The sequence below is a fragment of the Marmota flaviventris genome, chromosome 10 (genome assembly GCF_047511675.1).
Source record: "Marmota flaviventris isolate mMarFla1 chromosome 10, mMarFla1.hap1, whole genome shotgun sequence".
In the NCBI taxonomy this organism is placed as follows: Eukaryota; Metazoa; Chordata; class Mammalia; order Rodentia; family Sciuridae; genus Marmota; species Marmota flaviventris.
Genome location: NC_092507.1, coordinates 5,702,083 through 5,714,882, shown reverse-complemented (window position 1 = coordinate 5,714,882; position 12,800 = coordinate 5,702,083). Strand labels below are relative to the sequence as shown.

The 12,800-nt window shown below is 41.3% G+C and overlaps 1 protein-coding gene across 1 annotated transcript in view; it reads left to right on the top strand.

The window, feature by feature from the left end:
- Window positions 1-1,448: 1,448 nt before the first annotated feature.
- Rere (arginine-glutamic acid dipeptide repeats) overlaps window positions 1,449-12,800 on the top strand; it is a 396,954-nt gene continuing 385,602 nt past the window's right edge. Inside the window, exon 1 of the mRNA XM_071617313.1 lies at window positions 1,449-1,536. The gene's annotated coding sequence lies outside the window, so the exon portion shown is untranslated. The remainder of the gene's footprint in view (window positions 1,537-12,800) is intronic.

The window sequence follows — 12,800 nt, the reverse complement described above, 5'->3', positions numbered from 1 at the left end:
CATTTACAGAATATTAACAAATCAACAATAGGTTGATGATTCATCCTGGATTCATGCCAGGGTCTGTGAAAGAACTCAAGAAACATGATATGCATTTGAAAAAACTGATAATCACAATTAAAATTTCCAAACCTTTCAAGTCTATGAAATCATATTAAGTAGAATATTAACATTTGATTTGTTCCTACTTCCCTTATAGCACTGTAGACACCGTGATTTATCAGATTTTGGGGATAGTGGGACACAAGACTGTTTTTCAAATAAAAAAGGTGATGTTTGGCTTTTTCCATTTTTAGATTTTTCAAACTTATGGCATAGTTTGGAACACTTCAGTACACTGATGCTTCTAAAATCCTTTCTGTATCCGTGGTTGTGGTCTTTATTCCTTAAAGAGACATTTTAAAATTATTCTTTGAGAATAAGCAAAGCAATTTACCAATTTTCCTTTATTTCTTTCTTAACTCATCCTCATTATTTACTTAAAAAAACCTTATGAACTGCCCATCAGAATTTTGAAGGCGTCTTGAAGCAAATGGTTCGAATCCACTCGTAGTGCCCCCAGGGATATGAATCTGCATCTTAAATGACTGAAAAAGCAATTATAACCCCGTTAATAACAAGAGCACCTGGACTCCCGCCAATGCCGCCCCTGGGACCTGCCCGCTCAGCGCCGCGGCTCCCGGCTGGTTAGTCTGCGGCCGCCCGGCGACTCCGCCCGCCCCGCCCCGCCCGCTGGCCGCGGGGGTCGGCCCAGCGCGCGGCCGCGGACAGGAAGGCCGGCCGGGCACAAAGACGAGCCCCGGACAGGGAGCGCAGCCCACCGGCCAGGGTCGTTGCCCACAGCGCGAGTCCCCAATCCGGGCCGCGACGCCGCCAGAACCCGTCCTCTCGCCGCCTTTCCTTCTGCTCATTTTATTAAAAAGAGGAGGAAAGGGAGAAAAAAAAAAAGTAGTCCCGCCCCGTATGCACTCCCTCTGCCTCCCATTGGCCCGGCCCCCGTGCGCGTCACAGCACGCTGCGCCAATGGCGGGGCGCAATACTGCGAGGTGGGCCGGGCCCGAGCGGGGAGTGGGCGGTGGGTCCGCGCAGCAGCCCTGCCGCGGCTCCGCCACCATCGCGGAGGTGCCGCTGCTCCCACAGACGCTCGCGAGCCGACCCCCGCGCTCCGGAGCCTCCTCTTCCTCCCACACACCCAAGACGCTCGCCCCGCCGGCCTCGGCCCCCGCCTCCTCCTCTTCCCTGTCGCGCTCCCCACATTGTCTTATCCTCATTTTCTCTCCCAGTTGAGGGAAAAAAAAAAATCACCGTCTTCCTCAGGGAGCCCCTGGCCCTCCGAGAAACACCACCAGACATGGTCCTGGGCCCCCGCTGCTGAAGGCTCGTCCCGGCAGGAGCGGCCGTGGCAGGCGAGCCCCGGCCCCGGCGTCGCGTCCCCGCTGGCCGCCCCCCGGCCCCGCGCCTGCGGCCCCCGCCGCCCCCCGCCGCACCCGAGCCGCCGCACGCCGCCCCGGTTGATGGTGTAGCGCGTTGGGGAAGGTAAGCCTTCAGCCCGCCGCGCGAGCGCCACCCGCCGCCCGCCGCCGCGGCCCTGGGGCCTGGGGACGCGTCCCGGGCGGCGGGGGTCGCGGGAGCCCCCGCGGGCCCAGGAGCAGGCCGGGCGGGCGCCGAGGGCCGCGCTCGGTTCCCGACCCCGCGACCCCGGGACCCCGCTCCTCCCGGGACCCCGCTCCTCCCGGGACCCCGCTCCTCCCGGGGCTGCTAATTCACGCTCTCGTCGCAGTCGTCCGAGGTCTAACTGTTTCACGGGACTGAATCATTGGCTGAAATGTGGGAGGGAAGGAGGTCCAGGACCGAAGCCGAGAATTCTTGAATGTTTGTGATTTTGGGGGTCCTGGAGGCGGACTGTTATTAAAAAGTATCATTTTCACATTGGAGGAAGAGTCCTCCTTTGTGTTCTCAACCTCTGGTTCTCTGGTCTGTGTGATTCCAAAATTATAAAACCAGAAATCACAGAATAATAGAATTCTTACCATCATGTTTTAGTTTTGCTGTCTGAAAAGAGGGTGCCTTCTAGTTATTATTTTTTTAAGGTTATGGAAAGAAAATAAGTACTTTTACATAGACTAGGGTGTGTGTATGTCTGTGTTTTGGGCGGGGGGGAGAAGTATTGCAGGTTTCCTTTGGAACTGGGTGCTTGAGAAGTTGTTGAAAGGATAACAAAATGATTCATTGTTGAATTGTCATTTTCCTCTGTCTCTTTTCCAAGGTTTGCTTACAATTTTTCTGGATTACAGACGTCAAACATTGATTTAAGCAAAATGTGTCCTTGAGAAACTGGGTGCTTTAAATGTTTCAGTATGTGCTGCTATTTTAAAGTACATTTTTAGAAAGTAGTTTTGTATGAATCCTGAAATAGCTTTCTTCAAAGCAATTTTTTAAACAGAAAAAAGATAACTTAGTAAATGGGTGAACTTGGTGAATTACAAGGACATTTAATTCAGCACAAACTAATGCATCCTGTGTTTAGATTTGAAACAGTTTTGATAATTGCTTTCCATTAAAAAAAAAAAGACCTTTTTGTTTGTTGTACACTGGTTTCTTCAGTCGCAGTCTGCTGGGGGAGGGGAGAGAAGATGGATCTATACAATAATAAAATCATCTTTGGTTATTTCCTTTCATGGATCTGCTTGCTGAGTTATTTCCACTGCAAATTATAAACCAGTTTTGATTTTGATGGCCTGGCCTGTGTGGAAAGCTGGCTTCCAGCTCTCCCTGTTGTTGAGGGCAAAGGGAAAAGAGGCAAAGGCAGGCGCGCGCGCGCACACACACACACACACACACACACACACAATACCAGGCTGAGGGCTCATTGTTCTTCCATACACACATTCATTCTCTCTCCCATATTTGGGACTAGGTTTGCACAGACAAACACAGCTCTTTTTGGGAGAGAGGAGAGAAAATGGGGGGAAGTGTGGGTGCCTTTCTTTCTCAGCTTTCTTCCACCCATCTCATGTCTGGCTTTTTTGCAACCTTGCAAGGCAGAAGAGTATATGGGAAACTAAAGGACACTCAGAAACATGTTCAGAGACTCCTCTGTCTTTCTTTCTTCCCTTTGCAGCCCTGCTTTTTGCTGCTCTTTCTTTTTTGTACATGTAACACTGCAATCTCTCTCTCTCTGTGTTGTATCCTTACATTGAGTTCTCAGTTCTTTCACATTCCTCATTGCCCCTGACTTTACTGGGGATAGTGATTTGTTCATTTGACTCTTATTGTATTGAATGCAACCAGGTCTTCTTTTCTTTATAGAAATAGATTACCGCAGGTAAAATTATAAAGATTGTATTTGAGATAAGTATTTAGGAAAGGGGGGCGAGGGTGTATGTGTGTGTTATTAGTGGTGTGATGGTTTGATGGTCAGGTTTGCTGGTTTTTGATCTTTCAATGTGATGGTTGTTTTTGTAAATAAGGGTCTTACAAAAAGGTCTGGTTTTCTGTTTTGGGGGCTAGTGTAGAGACTCCATAGAATACTGAGCAGGGCTGAGAGTCCACTAGGGGTAAACTCAACTCAGGGCCAAGGATGGAGGTTGGTGTGAACACTTGTGGGTTGTAGAATAGCACCTTCTACTGGTTAATTGCTTTGACGGATCCAGATGAAGAGAATGGGGGAGGGGATTAACGGCTGAAGCTTAATGATTTTCTTTGAAACGCAGTTGCTGTGCCTTTCTGCAAATGCCACTTCCCTGAGCTGCTAATACAGATGCCCTTTGACAGGCATGGTTGTATCGAGGCTTTATTATGTTATTGGCTGTGTCTTTGACATTAATTTGTTCTGTTATCAGAGGTATTTATACATTGTGGCAAGGACTGCTTTGAATTGATACTCTTCCATTCTTTATGAGAAATCTAGTTTGTCTTGAAATAGTAAACAAAAAAGGGGGTTTATTTGCATTCCAGGTGTTGGAAGCTATATATATATATATATATATATATATATATATATATATATACCTGCAGTCATTTAAAAAAGCTTTTAATATAATTTGGAAAAATCAAATAAACCTGCCCTGTGGAAAGTAGAGCCCTGGCATTGGACAGAGATTTTCCTCAGGGATTTAACCTGGGCAAGGGGAGGTTAGAGGAGTAGTTGGGGTGGGGAAATCTTATTAAAATCAGAAAATTGTGTACATAATAGTGTTGCATTGCAGTAATATTGTTTTCAGTAGTCATATAATCAAAAATAAGTCTGATAGGATGGTTTATGGATTAGATTCTTAAAAAAAAAGGGATGCCAGAGAATATTTTAATTAGTGTGTATACAGATTAATATAGACAAAGGCTGAATTCCTGCTCAAAGGCTCCTAAATTAAGGTGCCTGGTAAATGCCTTGAGGGACTTTATTATCACTTATCCTAAAACATCTCAATTGTTTTAATATAATAAGCAGTTCTGTAGGTTGCAGTTGTGGAATAAACATCTGTTCCACACTGGCTATTCTTGAGAATGCGATATCTGATTGACTTTGCTTCCCAAGTGAATTGGAGTGTAATCTATAAAGTTACGTGCCTTTTACAATGAAATGTGAACATCTCAAGTATGGTATTTATTCAATGGGAACAGAATCAGGTAATTTCAATCCAGTCTGTTCTCTGCTAGTGTTTTGTTGAAAGGAAACTAGAGTAACTGAGAACCAATTTCAGTTAATAAGGTAATACAAATCAAGAAATTATGTATACTGTTTACTTTTTCAACTTTGACTTTTGACTTATTGTTGTATCAAGAAAGTTTTTTAAAAAATGGTACAGTAATTGTTACGTCCTGCAGTAATTACATATAGCATCAAACACACAAGGAAGACAATGATCTATGCCCTTCTAAGAACCTGTACATGCCGAATGTTATTGTTCATTTTGCAAGCACCCCTTACTTTAAAATGGTTTTGAATCTTTAACATCTTGTTCAAATTTCAGTAATCAAAAAAACATTTAAGTAGTAAAATAATTTGTATGTACCAAGTTCTTTTGGGAATAGTATGCTTTCCTACTAACTGCTTTTGGCAGTTACTTTTGTAGTTGATTTAAAGGTTAAGATAGCATAAAATTCAGATGTTTAAGTGAGTCATTACTGTAACCTAGCTGTGAACTTCATTGCATACATATATACATCCCAAAACAATACACTGTTGTCTTATATAATCTGTTTCTGATAATGCTGTACTCTAGTTGATTGTAGGGTTTTTAACAATCAGGAATTCCTTTTGAATCATATTCAAGTGATTGTTAATTATTGGTATCTTGATAATTCTCCAAAATTGAAGCTTTGCTTATCCTATTTGAATATGATTGTGGTGAGTCTGTTGGTCTGTGCTTAGTTTCTTGCCTAACAGGTCTTAGTGGTTTTTTTTTTTTTTTTTGGTACTAGGGATAGAACTCATGGGAACTTAACCAACTGAGCCACATCCCCAGCCCTATTTTGTATTTTATTTAGAGACAGGGAGGGTCTCACCGAGTTGCTTATGCCTTGACTTTGCTGAGGCTGGCTGTGAACTCGAGATCCTCCTGTCTCAGCCTCCCGAGCTGCTGGGATTACAGGCAGGTGCCACCTTGCTTGGTGGTTTTAGTGTTTTTTAAGTGTGGAGAAAGTGTACTTAAATATGTGTTTGAAGTTTATTAAAATTGTTTATGCCATTTTAATGACTAGCAATAACTCAAGCATGCCCAAATAATAAATACATTTGCTGTCTTGGAGTTTTGTTATTATTACTTTTTTTTTTTTAATCAGGGATTGAACCCAGGGGCACTTAATCACTGAGCCACATCCCACACTTTTTTTTTTTTTTTAAATATTTATTTATTTTTTTTAGTTCTCGGCGGACACAACATCTTTGTTTGTATGTGGTGCTGAGGATCGAACCCGGGCCGCACGCATGCCAGGCAAGCGCGCTACCGCTTGAGCCACGTCCCCAGCCCCACATCCCACACTTTTTATGTTTTTTTTATTTTGAGACATGAACTCGCTAAGTTTCTGAGGCTGGCTGTGAACTTGTGATTCTCTTGCCTCAGCCTCCTGAGTTGCTGGGATTATAGGTGTCATCACCACAACCGGCCTACTTTGGAGTTTTGGTTGGAATTATGATTTGTATAACTTGTTGGCATGCCAAGTAATGTAAGATACATGTCCCTACGTAAGATAACTGTATCAGGTAGTACTGTTAACGTAAAAGTTTTTTTTTTTTTGATACTGGGGATTTAACCCAGGGGCACTTTACATTGAGCTACATCCCCAGTCCTTTTGAGTATCTTGGCAGGGTCTTGCTAAGTTGCTTATGCTGGCCTCAAACTTGAGATCCTCCTGCCATCCTGCCACACTCTTCCCAGTCACTGGGATTACAGGTGTATGCCACCACATGCCTCTTGTGAATTCTTGTTAATTGATAAAAGTTGCTAATACATTAGCAGTCATAAGCAATACATTTAACTGTGAAATATTTTTCTTATATGGTTAGGTTCCAAAATGATATAACCTTTATTTCATAGACTATTTGATATTACAAGACTCCTCATAGCATATTTGTTTTGGGTTTTTGTATTAGAAGTTGAAGCCATGGGTCATACCTTAAGTTTAATTATTGTAGCTTTAAGGGATTTGGTAAGGGTGTTTGGCTTGCAGGGAACAGATCTTCAAAGTTATTTCAAGTATTGAGGGAAAGTGGAACATATACTTGAGTCTATCCTCTCAGAAGAACAAGATTCTACATTTAGTGGGGCCTCACTGACACTGGAATACTGTTAGGGATGTGGATTCCACTCAGTGTTAGTGACCAGATACCTTTTTGCCTCCTCAGCAGGAGGTTGTTGAGCCATACCCTGGTGCCAGGGCTGTGCCTAGCAATAAGGACATCATTCTAAAAGGGACAGTATTTATATTGTTGGCTTGGACTACTGTGAAAGAGAGCTTGTGAGCTAGTATGCTGTGCAGCATCTCTAGGCAGAGTGCTAGCTGGGGAGAGCTCGTTTGCCAAAACCCACTCCAGCACACTCTCACCAAGGGCATGAGTGCATACATTCATTGGCACCTGTGTATGTCCCCAAGGCTCCCAGAGGTCTCATTCCTAATCCCCTTTCTACTTGTGGGACACTTGATGTATGTGGGGTGAACACAGTTCAGGGGGAGTGTGTGGAGGCAGGAATGTGGGCATGTGTCTGCATTTGTGAAGCGCCAGAGGAGGCACTGGAAACCTCCCTCCCTGGCAGAACCTGGCTGTGCTGAGGAAGTGTTTCCTCACAAGCAGTTTGGTTTAATTCCTAATGAGATGTAGGGCTTTGGTCATTGATTTAAATAGACATTTGATATATGAAAACATCATTCAGGTACATTTAAACTGATGCTTCTTATTTTTGTGGTGCTGGGATGGAACCCAGGTTGTCACTCATGCTAGGCTCTACCACTGAGCTATCTATATCTACAGACCCTGGATGCTCCTTATTAAAACTAGATCTAGCACTCCCTCTGCCAGTCTTATATCACTCCCCTCTCAGTCCTTTCTGGAATATAAGTGAAGGCATATCATCCTGCCACCCTGCTCGGTCCTCTATGTGGGGTTGTTCAGGTTGGACAGTGGCAGGCTAACTTAATTTTTTTTATGGAAAGAAGGATTTTTTCCTTGCGTGAGGCACTAAACAGCCAGGGCTGGCTCAACTAATTCTCTACTATTAACTCAGCTGTTTTATGTCTGCTTTCTTTATGCCTCTGCTTCCACTGCTAAATACTCTTTGTAACTGTAATTAAAAATTTCCAAAAGAGATCTGATAGCTTATTACTTATCACCACTGTTGATTAAGGGTTGGGGTCAGATCACCTCATAAGCTGCCCACAAGCCCTCCAGATGGGATGCCCTTAGGCTGGATGCTCACCCCCAGTACACCAGTTCACATGGAGGGACACAGTTGAGCTGATTGAGGGGATGGGAGGCATTCTGAACCACTGGCCTATGGAAAGGGAATTTCCTTTCTTTTGTTAGATCCTACCAAGTTTTCCTGTCTTCATTTTTCCTGACATTTGGTAAAGCTCTTGCTGCTTTTCATAGCCTTTTTCTGTTTATTTTGCTTTAAGAAACTATATAATCATAATTAGTAGTCATATGGGGTTACCTTTCTGGTGAGATCGTTTTGTTGCAGAATTTTAAAACAAATTTTCTGTGAATTAAGCCTCCAATATACCTATCTTTCTGCCTTTCTAAGTCAATGTTTCCTAAACTGCATTTATAGCATACAAATATGCTAGAAATATTTTAAGTGCGGTCAAATAAATTTACAATGTACGTTAGCACCTTAATGCCTCAGAAATGTCATATAATATAGAGATTTCCTGTTTGCTCCTTTTACTCCAGAGAATAGCTGTGACTTTCTCATGGGGTACTAATTCTGTAGGACACATTTTGAGAAATGTGTCAGATTAATCCGTTGTTAGTCAAAGGTGTGTTTTTTCTCCTTAATAAGGAAGTACTGCTTTGTACTATTTTTCCTCAAGCAACTTACACACTCCAGTACATCTAAGGGTGCAAATAACTTCTTTTCCCACCTTACGTAAATGTTATCCTGGAGTTACATTTGATTGTGGCATCTGTTAATCCTTCAGTCCATCTCCATCTGATCAGTCAAATGATTTTTTTTTTTTTTTAACCTTACTCCATTAGTTATGCTCAAATTCAGTGTTTAATTTTTGGACAGCTGTGGTCAATTGTATAATCACTGTCAGGAATTTTTCCTTCTTTTCTTTTTTTAGATATTTTTTAAATTGTGGTTGGACACAATATCTTTATTTATTTTTATGTGTTGCTGAGGATTGAACCCAGAGCCTCACACGTGCAAGGCGGGTGCTCTACCACTGAGCTACAGCCCTAGCCCCAGGCAAGAATTTTTCAACAAATAGAAACAAATGCTTGACTGTAGTTCATTGGATTAAGCATTCTAGATTTTAAAGATGAAAAGAACAATCTTCAAGAAATTAATTCAGGGGCTGGGGCTGTGGCTCAGCGGTAGAGTACTTGCCTGGTACATGCAAGCACTGGGTTCGATCCTCAACACCACATTAAAAAACATAAATAAAATAAAAATATTATGTCCAACTACAACTAAAATTATATATATATATATATATATACACACATATATATATGTATGTATATTTTAAAAATTAGTTTAAAATTATATGTATACATATATATATATATGTATGTATATATATTTTAAAAATTAGTTTATACTGGCCATTGGATCATATAACTGTTAGAAGTTGCAGGTGAATGTTTTAGAGAGACAAAAATATAGGGTTTTATTATTTATTGCTATATAGCAAGTTATGTCAAATCTAGGGACAGCACAGTAAACATTTTTTTATAATTATTTTTTAGTTTTAGGTGGGCACAATGTCTTTATTTTTTATTTTTTTGTGATGCTGAGGATCGAACCCAGTGTTTCATGCATGCTAGGTGAGCACTCAATTACCATTGAGACACAATCCCAGCCCACAGTAAACATTTTTTATCTCACACCTTTTGTGTCAGTTGTTTGGCAGTGGCTGGGGTCTGACTCCGGTATTCTCTTGAGGTTGCAGTCAAGATGTTTGTTAGCTGAGAAGCCAGGTGCAGTGGTCCATACCTATAATCCCAGCAACTCAGGAGGCTGAGGTAGGAGAATCACAAGTTTGAGGCCAACCTCCTCAACTTAGACCCTGTCTCAAAAAATACAAAGTACTGGGTATGTAGTTCAACAGTAGAGCACCCTTTGGTTCAATCCCCAGTACCTAAAACAAAAAAATATACATAATATCTGGGACTACATTCATTTTGGAGTCCTCTCTGGGACTGGAGGATTTGCTTCTAGAATGGCTCACTCACATGGCTATGAGCAGGAAGCTGGCCACTTGGATCTCTCCAATGGGGCTACTTGAGTGACCTTCTGACATGGCATTTGGTTTCTTCCAGAGCAGGTGATCAGAGAAAGAGTAGGAAAGGAGGAAGCCTTAGTGCTTTCTGTGACAGTCTTGGTGGTTCTGTACCATCACTTTCAATTTAGTGCATTAGTTAGAATTAAATCACTAAGTCCAACCCACAAAAGGGAGGAACATCAAAGAATTTTTGGATTTATTTTTACAACTACCACAGGGGTTCAAAGGGGAGAGAGATGGCAGATTAGAAAAATGCTTTTCCTTATGATTAGTGAACTCTAAACAATGCTTTCCCTTGACTGGAGGGTGGTTGCTGAGTTTCAGGGGAGACTAGCAGAATTTTGCATTGCTCATCTTCCCTGTAATCTTGTTGAGATTGTTTCTATTTCCTGTTCTTAGAGCAGATCTAATCCATTTCTTTCTTTTTTTCTGCTACTGGGAATTAAACCCAGGGGTGCTATATTGAGCCACATTCCCAGCCCATTTTATTTTTTATTTTGAGATAGGGTTTGCTAAATTGCCCAGGTTGAGACTCAGCCACCTGAGTTGCTGGGATTATAGGTGCATGCCACCATCCTCAGCTTAATCCATTTATTTAAAACTGCTGAAGATGCACTTTTTTTTTTTGTTGCCATTCTTATTTCCTATCACTTAAGTACCCTTCAGTTCTGTAACCTTCTCACTCATTTTATTACTTCATATCTTGTGTTAATGTTTGTTTTTATTTTCACTTTCACGTTTTAAAGCTAATCATGTTCTCTTCATTAGATTGTAAAACCCTGGAAGGCAGGAGGGTTTCCCTTTGACTATTCCAGTATATGTGCCCACATTTGAAATTAGATGTATTCTGAAAAACACATTTATTGAATCTAAGCTGCCATCATTTGCAGGCTTTGTTATTACCTTAAAATTACCAAGAATGAAAAAAAAAAAGAACTATTATGTAAGACCTGTCTCAATTCCTATGTCATATAAAACACTGTGCATCTTAGAATTATTGAATTATGGTCCATCTATTTAGGTGTCATATTTTCATAACTGTATATTCCCTTGAAAGCATATCTGAAGATGTCTTAAAGAAGATAATATTTTTTCCTGAAGGAACAGTGTTTATTGGTTGCCTTTTTTTGGTGGGGGGAGTACCAGGAATTGAATTCAGGGGCAATCAAACACTGAGCCACACTCCCAGCCCTATTTTGTATTTTATTTGAAATGCTTAGTGCTTCCCTGTTGCTGAGACTGGCTTTGAACTTGCAATCTTCCTGTCTCTGCCTCCCGCTGGGATTCCAGGCATGCTCCACTGTGCCCTGCTGGCTGCATTGTTGTATGAGAATTTAGATGAACAGTCTTAGCTACAACCAACAATATAGTAAAAACAGATGCTACCATAAATCTATAGTCATCCTAGTTAAATTATGTTCTAGTTTCCAAAGAGTAGGTATAACTGGTATATATTTTGATTCGTAATCCATCTTTGTATATATACATAGAATACAAAAATACCACTTAATCATTTTGACTTAAACTGTGCTCTGATTAAATATGGTTGTTCCTCACCATTCTGTCCATTAACTTTTAAAATTTTTATTTATTAATAAATTTTTTTTAGTTGTAGGTAGACACAATACCTTAATTTATTTGTTTTTATGTAGTGCTGAGGATCAAACCCAGTGCCTCACACGTTTCATTGAACTATATCCCCAGCACTCTTCCATTAACTTTTTTTGGAAAAGTGGCCCATTATTAGTGATAGCTGTTGTGGCATTTTGATAATATGCTGATTCTTGTTTTGGTAACAGGAGTATAATTTTTTCTTTTGGGTACTGGAGATTGAACTCAGGGGCACTTGACCATTGAGCACATCCTCTGCCCTGTTTTATATTTTATTTAGAGACAGGGTCTCACAAAGTTGCTTAATACCATCCTCCTGCCTCAGCTTCCCCAGCCACTGGGATAACAGGTGTGCCCACCACGCCTGGCCAGCAGGAGCTTAATTTCTTTCTTTCTTTTTTTTTTTTTTTGTGATGCTGGGGATCAAACCCAGGGCCTTGTGCATGCAAGACAGGCACTCTATGTCCCCAGCCCAGGAGTATAATTTTTGAGGAATGTGATTATATGTGATGTTAGCAGAGCAGAGCTGAAGCCTAATGATATTTGGTCTGAAACAAGAATATGATAATGGCAAGAGGATGATTACCTTGGAGGCTAGGAAAGAGGCCTGCTGAGAGAGTTCATTCACCTGCTGGAGGTGTAGGTGAATTGTGACTCATGAACTCTAGGAGGAAGAGGCCCGGCTACTTTGGTCACTTTAGTGAACCTTGCATGTGAGGAATGTAGTGCATTCATTTGTCAACTATAAGAACAATATTATTGGGGCTGGGGCTGTACCTCAGTGGTAGAGCGAGCGCCTGCCTGGCACATGTGAGGCACCGGGTTCGATCCTCAGCACCACATAAAAAATAAATAAATAAAGATATTGTGCCATCTACAACTAAAATAAATAAATAAGGTCTACTCACAAAATATTTTTTAAAAAAAGAACAATATTATTATTATTATTATTATTATTATTATTATTTTTAAAGAGAGAGAGAGAGAATTTTAATATTTATTTTTTAGTTATCGGCGGACACAACATCTTTGTTTGTATGTGGTGCTGAGGATCGAAACCTGGGCCGCACGCATGCCAGGCGAGTGTGCTACCGCTTGAGCCACATCCCCAGCCCAAAAAAGAACAATATTATTGCATGGTATTATTGAGTATAATAATAAAGGCAGTTAGATTTAATTTCATGACTCCAGGCCATACTTGGGAACCTGATTTTTTAAAAATATTTATTTTGAAGTTGTAG